This window comes from Rattus norvegicus, chromosome Y (assembly GCF_021556685.1).
Source record: "Rattus norvegicus strain SHRSP/BbbUtx chromosome Y, alternate assembly SHRSP_T2T, whole genome shotgun sequence".
In the NCBI taxonomy this organism is placed as follows: Eukaryota; Metazoa; Chordata; class Mammalia; order Rodentia; family Muridae; genus Rattus; species Rattus norvegicus.
The window spans coordinates 66,914,412-66,924,337 of NC_141555.1; positions in this window are offsets into that span (position 1 = coordinate 66,914,412).

The window sequence follows — 9,926 nt, forward strand, 5'->3', positions numbered from 1 at the left end:
CTCCTTCTCTTCTCTTTCTTCTTCTTTTCCTTTTCCTCCTTGTCTTCTAAGATATATATATATATGTATATATATATGTATATATATACATATGTATATATATATATATATATTTTGTGTAGGGGTGTTTTATTTGAACGCATGTATAAGTACCTTGGGCATGCCTGGAGCTCAGGGAAGCAAGCAGAAGGTCTTCCCTGAAACTGGAGTTACAGATGTGTGGGGGCTGCCATGTGGGTGCAAGACATCAAATATGAGTCCCCTGCAAGTGCAGCCAATGCTTTTAGCTGCTGAGCCGTCTCTACAGCCGACAGTGGGGTCTGATCCTTAACGGCAGAAGGGATCGTGGCCAGTCTTTCTGATCTGGTAGGAGGTGGATGCCAGAGTGATCATGAGAACTCCTGAATGAGAAAGGATGGATGGGGTAGAAGGCTCGTTTCCTACATCCTGCAAGGAAAAGGCATCTAGATTTATAGTTACTGGAGAAACAGGGAAAGCTTCATACATACATCAGTCACCTATTAGAGTAAAGTTCGACTGGATTGTCCTCTTCTCTGCTTAACAACATTAAGTAAATGGCTAATAAAGTAGAAAGAAGTCCCCCCACCCCTTTAACAGAAAGAACTTAGACGTGCAAATGTTTTGACAATTAAAGGGTAGGTAATGAGAGAAACTTGATGCCTGTTTTGACTGAAGGTTGACAAGGCTTCTGTAAGTATTTGAGTTGGGAACTGCAGTGGATGTTTGGGTTTGTTACTCTTGTCCTCTGTCTGGTGGCTTGCACTGCTTGAGTGCCATCAGTCTTATGAAGATCAGAGTGTGTTGTGGTTAAGATGGGATAACAGGAGCTTAAAATTTTGTTAATGACTAGAAATTGGAGAAGGGAGGAAGGTGGCAGCTATCTGTTTAATAAGATCTGGAATTTTCCTTGAGTTCTTTTACAGTAAGATGCTGAGTTTTGTGCAGCAGGCTCAATGCTTCACTGTATGCAATACTGTAGCCCTCTCTGTCAGTTAGAAAACAAAATCCAAGAAAATACCACATGAGCAGCAGACAAGCTCCAAGACTGGGGCTTTTTATACAGCTCGGAAACCACCTGCCTAGGGAATGGTTCCTCCCAAAATGGTCTTAAGCCTCATAAGTCAGTGAACAATCAAAGCAGTTCCTCATATACATGTCCACAGACTCACAATCCTCTGGGCAGTGCAGCTGAAGCAGGGTCATTATTGAGATAATTGGATTTCTTTCATCTGGTGGCTCTCTTCTTTCTTTCTTGACTTAAAACCTTCTGTTTGGTTATTAGGTGGGGGAAGGGAGAGCACACAGGAAATGTATTACAGAATACAGCTTCACTTCGGCCTCTGGTCCTCTTGTTGGCCCTGTGGGAAGCATTAAGTTCCTCCTCTCTTTCTGGTCCCACTGCTAAATGTTATAACCACTGGGTCGCTAGCACTCTTTCATGTACATGGAATAAGGACAGAAGTGACTGTGTCATCTCCTAGGTAATGCAGACTGTCTATCCTTCTCTTGAGCCTGCCCAGGTCACTGTGGTTTACATTGATAGAAAAGACAGAACTCCTGTCTGCGAACTTCTCTGCACAGGCTCCTGCAAATCTGTGAGGTATAAGTCCTCCCTCCTGCCCCTTGGAGTCTGTTCTAGTTTCCTTTCTGTGGCTGTAATAAAATGCTTGGATGGAAAGTAGTGTAGGGGACGAAAATGTTTTGACTTCAACTTTCAGGTCATGGAGGGGAGTCAGGGTAGGAACTAAAACAAGGTCTTGAGGCTGATGCCACCAGCGGACTCTGCTTGATGGCTTGCTACACTCAAAAAGGTTTCTTAAACATCTCAGAACAACCTGCCTAGTGCAAGTGCATCTTGACTTTTCCTTGTTTTGGTATATATGAGTTGTTTCAGTGTCTTGATTTCACCTTTTTTTCGGTATATTTGAATTGTTCCAGTGTCTTGATTTCACCTTGTTTCAGTATATTTGAGTTGTTTCAGTGTATATGAATGATAGCTGAGGATTGGGAGACGTAGCGTGATATGGGAAGAAGAAAGTGAGGATGCAAAGATCTATCGGATCCCTGCCACTTGCCCTTACATTCAACATTTCATATTTAAAAACAACAACAACCACCACCAACGACAATAGTAAACAACAAGGCATGCATGCAACAGACTGGCAGAGAAAACACTAAAGGGCATTACACACTAGTAACCTCACTTTCTCCGCTAAAGCCTCAAGTATTGAGCCGATGGATTTTGTTGTCAAACCCTGATGATTAATCCCTAGATGGGAGCCCCATAACACCGAGATGAATGACACCATGGTCGATGGGATAGGCAGAGCTTGCCATTTTCTTTCCTTTTAAAATCAACCCAGTAGGGAACTAATAACAACAGCTCACATATGTAAATAACAGAGCCTTTCACACTGAGGATTGGAATTGTTACTATATATCCCAGTTCTTTGCATTTTATTTTCATTAGTGTGTTGTTTTCAGCACTATGCTTGCTACATAGAAAACTGTGTATTTTCTACACTATGTATCTTTTGGGGGTGCACTCTGTAAGCTAAAGACTAAATCAATCCATGTCAAAGGGTTCCTCCCTGTCCTGTTTACAGATCTGAAATTAAACTGTTTTCACAAAACATTTCACAGTTGCCTAGCTCATTGTCGTTAGGGCTTGAGTGTGAAATTTCCCCAGGGTCTCAGCTGTGGGAACACTTCGTCTCAAGCTGATGGCGCTGTCTAGGAAGGTGGAGAAATCTTTCAAGCTGTGCCCTATCAGAAGTAGGTCACTGGGGCAAGAAGGAGGGAGCTGGCTGGTTCAGACCGAACTCTTGGCTGCCTGATCCACCCAAATATATGCAGGGCTCATGAAGGCTCTCAGTGACACAGATCAATACACGGTTGCCATGTGGTCATTGCCACAAAAGTCTGAACCCAATGACTGTGACTGTGTGCCCTTAATAAACCTCTATTGCTTTATTTTGATTGTGTCATGAATTTTGACACCTTTACATAAAAATAATCTAAGTGTACATCTGCATGTGTGAGTGTGTGTGTGTGTGTGTTTGAGAGAGAGACAGAGACATAGACAGAGAGACAGAGAGACAGGAGATAGAAAGAGACCAAAAGAGGGAGAAAGTGCATTATATTAAGTACGTATAATTTGCTCCTTGAATCATAAGTCAGTCAACTGGTTTGATTCATGTTCAATATTTGAATTCTTTAGAGTCATACAGCCTTATATTACATAGCTAAAGCTAATAGTATAAATTTTCTATTAAATAATAAATTGTCTTTATCCTTGAAAATTTCATACATGTATACAATGAAACACGGCCATAAACTCTTCCATTTAACCCTCTGCTCTGCCAAATTCGCTGCCAAAAACCATCCCTCAAAATTCATATCCTCTTTCCCAACCTATAACCACTAAGCCCAATTAGCATTGGTTATGTACTTATGGGTTTGTGAGCATCTACAGGCATGTAGGACTTCTACCAGTGACCAAACCCTCAGAGAAGAATGATTCTTTTACCTTAGCAGCCATCAGGACCCGAAAACCTTCTCAGTAAGGGATTCTGTCTTGCTGGTGGTCCTTTATAGATCTATGCAGTTGACTACAGCTGCTCTGAGCTCACGATTGCTCAGCCATGTCCTGTCCTGAAGGCAGCAAACCACAGCCCTTCTTCCCAGCCTCTGGGTCTTACACTCTTCTGACCTCCTTGTCCAAGATGCTTCCCGAGTCCCAGGAGTTTAAAGAGACTGAGTGCTCATCCATAAATGGGGCATTTTTATTGCTTCCCACACTAAACTGCTCTCTTAAGAAACTTTATTTTGGGGCTGGAGATATGGCTCAGTGGTTAAGAGCACTGACTGCTCTTCCAAAGAGGCTGAGTTCAATTCCCAGCAACCACATGGTGGCTCACAGCCATTTGTAATGGGATCTGATGCCCTCTTTTGGTGGTGTGTCTGAAGACAGTGACAGTGTTCTCACATACATGGAATAAATAAATAAAGCTTTAAAAAAAAGAATCTTTATTTAAATTTTAACTGGAACCTGAAACTTTTTCTTTTAATAACCTTTATAACATTCACACACACACACACAGACACACACACACACACACAGACACACACACACATACATACACACACAAACACACACACACACACAAACAGAGAGACAGAGAAAGAGTGAGAGAGAGAGAGAGAGAGAGAGAGAGAGAGAGAGAGAGAGAGAGATAGCTAATGGACTAAAATATACTCCTAATTCAAAGATGAAGCCCACACCCTTGTCAACAGGATGGTGGAGAGTTAAGGGTGGAATGACCATGGAGCCTCCAGAAGGCAGGAACCAGAGACAGTGGCTCTACCAGGTAGGGTGTCTACTGTTTTTCAATGCCTTAAGACCAGGATTGGTGAACTGCAGACTAGCCATGTGGGTGTTAGCCTGCAAAGTGCACTTTGTATGGAGTCTGAAGTGTGCTGCCCAGGCTGCCTTGGTTCCCTTTCACTTCTACGATTCCTCGGATAGTAGGAAATGTTTAACCAGGTTCAGTGAAGCTTGTGAATCTGGAAGGTAGTGCTAAAACTGGACACTTAAAAGTTACTAGTTATTAGAAATTGTGTTTAAATTTAAAAATCATTCCCTCATTTGTGTGTGCTCACCCAACACGTGTAGGCAGTGCTTACTGATTGATTATGGCGCTATACACTTCCGCCCTCACACAGACTCTGACAAGGAATACTTCCGGTGCTGTGTGACTTATTTTTTCTCCTTCCAATGAAGGTGCAGACTTGAGCCATTTCCGGTGTCAGCACTTAAATGACCTAGTTCCGGTTTCTCACAGGCTTCCTGCATCTAGGTTGAATCCTTGACATGGGACATCCGCGGCACGGCACAGCTTTCCGTTGGGCTGAGCAAGAGGGATCTCTGGTTTGGATTGTTTTCTCTGTCCAAAGTACATGGGATTTAATTCGCAAACCCCATGAGTCTATAGTGGCTTCTGTGAACTCTGTGTTGTTATTATCTTTTCAAATCCTCTTAGTTCTTGGCCGAGTCGCTGACAGCTGCCTCGCTCTGTGAACTGGCTGCCGTCCTTCTATTACAGCGATAGATCGATATGTAGCCTTCATTTTTTAGCTCTCCTAGCTCCATTTTCTGAGAAAGGCTACTTCCCTCTGTGCACATGGCCTCATTTGTAGGATGCTACCTCTTATGAGGTCTCAGGCCCTTCCTTTGAGGCTCTGCATCCCTGCAGACAAGGAGCTAAAGTCTTTGAATCAAAATTCAGTCACTCCACGGTGGCTTTTTCATGCCTTTTGAGAAATCCGAGGAAAAGTCTTTCCACTGGCAGCTATTCACACACGTTAAACTCTTAAGTCGAGATATCCAACTTGCGTTTTAATCCAAATATCAACAAACACATGAGTTACCAGTAGATTTATTGAAAGAACCTAGTATGAGTTTGGACACTCCTTTGTCTCTCTCTCTCTCTGGAACACAATTTTTCCCCTTTGAAAGGTAAAATTTCTAATTTTATTCAAGTCCATTAAAAATCCACACTATTCTTAATTTTTTGATGGAAATGACTTTAGTTATCTACAGACTGACCTGCTCCACCCCCCTTTTTCTATGACTAAAAGGAAGGCTATTTTAAAAAGAATTCTGCCTAATGAAAACCTAGTTTTTTTCTTTTTCAAATATTATTTCTTGACTTCAGGATTTTTTTTAAATACCAATAAGGCAGCAACTGTTCTCAAGATGTCTCCACGTCCCCCATATTCTTTATTGTTTGGTAAACATGGGGTGACCCCCCTCTATGCTCATTATCAAATCCTTCTGATTCGATTTGTGAACAGAAGCAACCTACCATCTGTCTTTTTCTAGTGGTGTTCCTTTTCAGGGAAAGAGAAACACCAAAGCCTGCCTGAGAATTAGGATTTTTCTAAAGTCTCATCTCATTGTGGATTCCAATTTCCAAAGTTGACATTCATTAAGGGGAATGGATATGAACTTCCCATCACGGTTTGGATGTGTATTTTTATTTCTTGTTATATTTATTTTCCCTTTGTGACTTGAGATGTAAGCTACCCACAGAAAAAAAAAAGAGCTATCTAACCAAGTTCCCAACTTCCCCTCTCTGTAAGTTGAGATTTCTAAGCCTGAAGAGGAGAATGAAGTAAGATGAAGCGAGTCTGCAGATGTTGTCCACATACTTCCTAAAACAAGAAACAGAGAGAGACATGTTACATGAACACGTGTATCAGAAGGACCAATGCAACTGCAGGGGCCCTGGCTAGCTCTAAAGTTCCTATAAATGGTGTGTGTGTGTGTGTGTGTGTGTGTGTGTGTGTCTGTGTGTGTGTGTGTCTGTGTGTGTCTGTGTGTGTGTAAACCTAGGTATATATATATATATATATATATATATATATATATATATATATGTATATATGTATGTATGTCTTAGGGTTTTACTGCTATGAAAAGAAACCATGACCAATGCAAGTCTTACAAGGACATTTAGTTGGGCAGGCTTATAGGTTCATAGGTTCAGTCTATTATCATAAAGGCAAGAGCATGGCAGCATCTAGGCAGGCATGGTGCAGGAGGAACTGAGAGTTCTACATCTTCCTCTGAAGGCTGCTAGAAGACTGGCTTCCAGGCAGCTAGGGTTAGGGTCTTAAAGCCCATGCCCACAGTGACACACCTACTCCAACAAGGCCACACCCACTGCAACAAGGCCAAACCTCGGAGTAGAGCCACTCCTATTTGGTAATATTTGTCTTTAAACTTGAAACTTATTCATAAAGCTGTTCAATGGATAACAGGTAACTTTAATGAAATAAATACAGAAGTATTAGAAAAATACACAGGAAGAAGTGTGCCTTAGTTACTGTACTATTGCTGCTAAGAGACACTGTGACCAAATCAATTTATGACAGTAAACATATAATTGTGGTCTTACAGTTTCAGAGGGGGAGTCCATGGACCTTCCTGGTAGACACCATGACAGCAGGTTTGCAGGCAGGTAGTCATGGCTGGAGTAGTTCCTGAGAGCTCGCATCCTGCTCCCCAGATGAGAGAGAGATGAGAGAGAGAGAGAGAGAGAGAGAGAGAGAGAGAGAGAGAGGGAGAGGGGGAGAGAGAGAAGGAGAGGAAGAGGGAGAGGGAGAGGGAGAGGGAGAGGGAGAGGAAGGGAGGGAGGGAGGGAGAGAGAGAGAAGCCTGGTGGGATTTTGAAATCTCAAGGACCCCACCTCACATTGACAAATCTCTTTTAACAAAAGCACAACTCCCAATCCTTTCTTAACAGTCCACAAACTGGAAACCAATTACATTCAAGTATTTGAACCTCTGAGGGTCACACTTATTCAAAATCCTAAAGTATGTTTTTTTTTCTTTTAAAAGATATCAAGTAATGAGTGTCCATCCCATTTGGTAGTATATTTTATAGTTACATTTCATTTCTCATTGTTAGGGTTATTTGCATAACAAGTATCCAATCAAGCCATAACTCTCCCGTAAGCAAAAGGCATCATACCTCCCTCCTTTCTGCTTGATTATCCACATAGGTGTTACGGAAACATATCACTTCATCCTGATTAGTTCAAAGCATGGGACGCTATTGATGTCCAATTAATTGCTATTCATGATGGGATAAAACAAAAGCCAACATGATTGAGTCTATTGTTGCTGGGAACTGTAGATTTATCACTGTAAATGGTGATAAATATGATTTTAACGCAAGACTAGAAACCCCAACAAAGCCTTTAGTTTATATTTGTTTCAGTATTTCCAGATCATTCTCTGTGATACACAGGAACCTTGAGGAGGAGAATTGTGTGGAGTCCCTGACACAACTCAACAAGGATTTGTTTGCACAATAAGGAGATATTTCCTGTCCTCTGAGAGTTGGCCCCAGGACTCTAATTGACCTAAAAGTCCTCAGTTTCCTTGGATAAAACAACACTGCATTTTCATATAACCAATGCAATCTTTTTGTATACTCTGGTCATATTTATATGTGTGTGTGTGGGTGTGTGTTCTTAGAGATATGTAAGTTCGGAGGCTGGTAGAGTGTAGAGCATATTCTGCTCCTTCACTACATACTTTATTCGCTTGTGACAGGGTCCCTTGCTGAACATGAGGTGAGGCTCATGTTCAGGAACCCCCCGTCATCCTCCTTTTCCCATACCAAGCACTGGTGTTTGCATGTGTGACCACACACTTGGCTTTGCCCCTCTGTCATCTCCCCAGTTCCTCCTACATTTTAAATAATCTCTGAATTACTTTTGTACTTAATGAAATGAAATCATGAGGGGCTATTATTTAGGAGATGACAAAAAATGGTTTGTATGTGTTCAGTACAGATATGGTATTTTAAAAACCACTTTAATTAGTTCCTTTAGAACTTTGTACATTATATAATGATAGAATTTACTTCTCACTTCTCTTCCTAACTCCTCCCAGATCCATCCACACCTAATCCCTTTTCCCAAATTCAAGCTCTTTTTCTCCACTCTGTAATAACCCACTAAAGTCATTTATGCTGCCCATAAATTCATGGGCATTGGGCAAGCCACTAGAGCCTGGCCAGCTTATCACCAGCTATATCTTTGTACAAAACTGACTCTCCCTTTCCTGTCAGCTAGGGCTGTGGAATAGTGGTCCTGTCATGTATAGAAGACATTGCTTTGTTCTGGTTCTCGCTAACATGTGTATCTTATATTTCCACTCCCTCTTCCTTGAGGATTCCTAAGACTCAACTCCTTCCCTTTTTACCTCTCTCTGTGAGTCTGTGTATATGCTTGTGTGTCTATATTATAGATGTCCCATTTTACATTCAAACCAACACATGGTGTGGGGCGTCTTTTCAATTGAGTGCTGACGGTATCTCACCCCAGAAAAAATGCTGCAGTGCAGACATGGTGTAGCTCAGTACAAGAAAGAAATAGGAGATGTTGAGAAAACTACCAAGCTGTTTCTAATGTGAGGTGAAGTTTAAACTTCTGACACAACCTACTGGCCCTACCCTATGGGTTTAAGATACACATTGTCCCAGTACAATGTTCAAAGGTGGGACTATGAAAAGCAATTGGACCCTGTGTGCTGTAATCAACGAGTTCATCTGTTGATGGATGTGTATGAAGGTGGCGGGAAACTAGGAGATAGGAAATTAAGGGAGTTGGTCATTTGGGAGATGTCTTGGAGGGTTTTTTTTTGTCCTTGGTCTCTTCCTGTGTTGATGCTTCTTGGATGCTAGTGAGGTTTGCAGTTGAGTGCTCTCGTGCCCCTTTCATTGTCATGTGGCCATGGACTGAAACCTATGAAACCATGAACCAAAATAAGTTTGTTTACTATGTGAGTTGCTAGGCAACTTGTAAGAGTGATGAATGGGATTAACATGAAAGTGACCAAAAGTGATGCTGACCATATCAGGTCATGTCTGGATTTGATGTAGGAGGACCCATGACTTAATCCTTTAAACTCTTTGTCTGGAGTCTGCATGCTAAGAGAAGACCCAATGTTTCCCAAGTAGTTTTATCCAGACGATTCTGCCCATGTATCTGTTGTCTTAGCAAATCAAGAACTTCCTGCTTCCCACTCTGGTCCTTCTCCTGACTTCACTTCTGTGTATTTAATAGACTTCGATATCATATGAACTAGTGGGAAATGAGTATTAAAAAAGGGAAGGAAGCTATAAATTTTGCTGTAAAATCATTAAATTACAGAATTAAAATAAATGGATTTTTAAGTATGTAAATTATACTTCAATAAGGCTGCAGAAAAGGCTTGGACAACTATGATGCGTGTCTTGTGATTTGCTATTTGTCATAGTTCCTGTGACTTTGTTCTTAATACTAGTGGGTTTTATTACAGATGACTCAGACACCAGTGTAATCATGCAG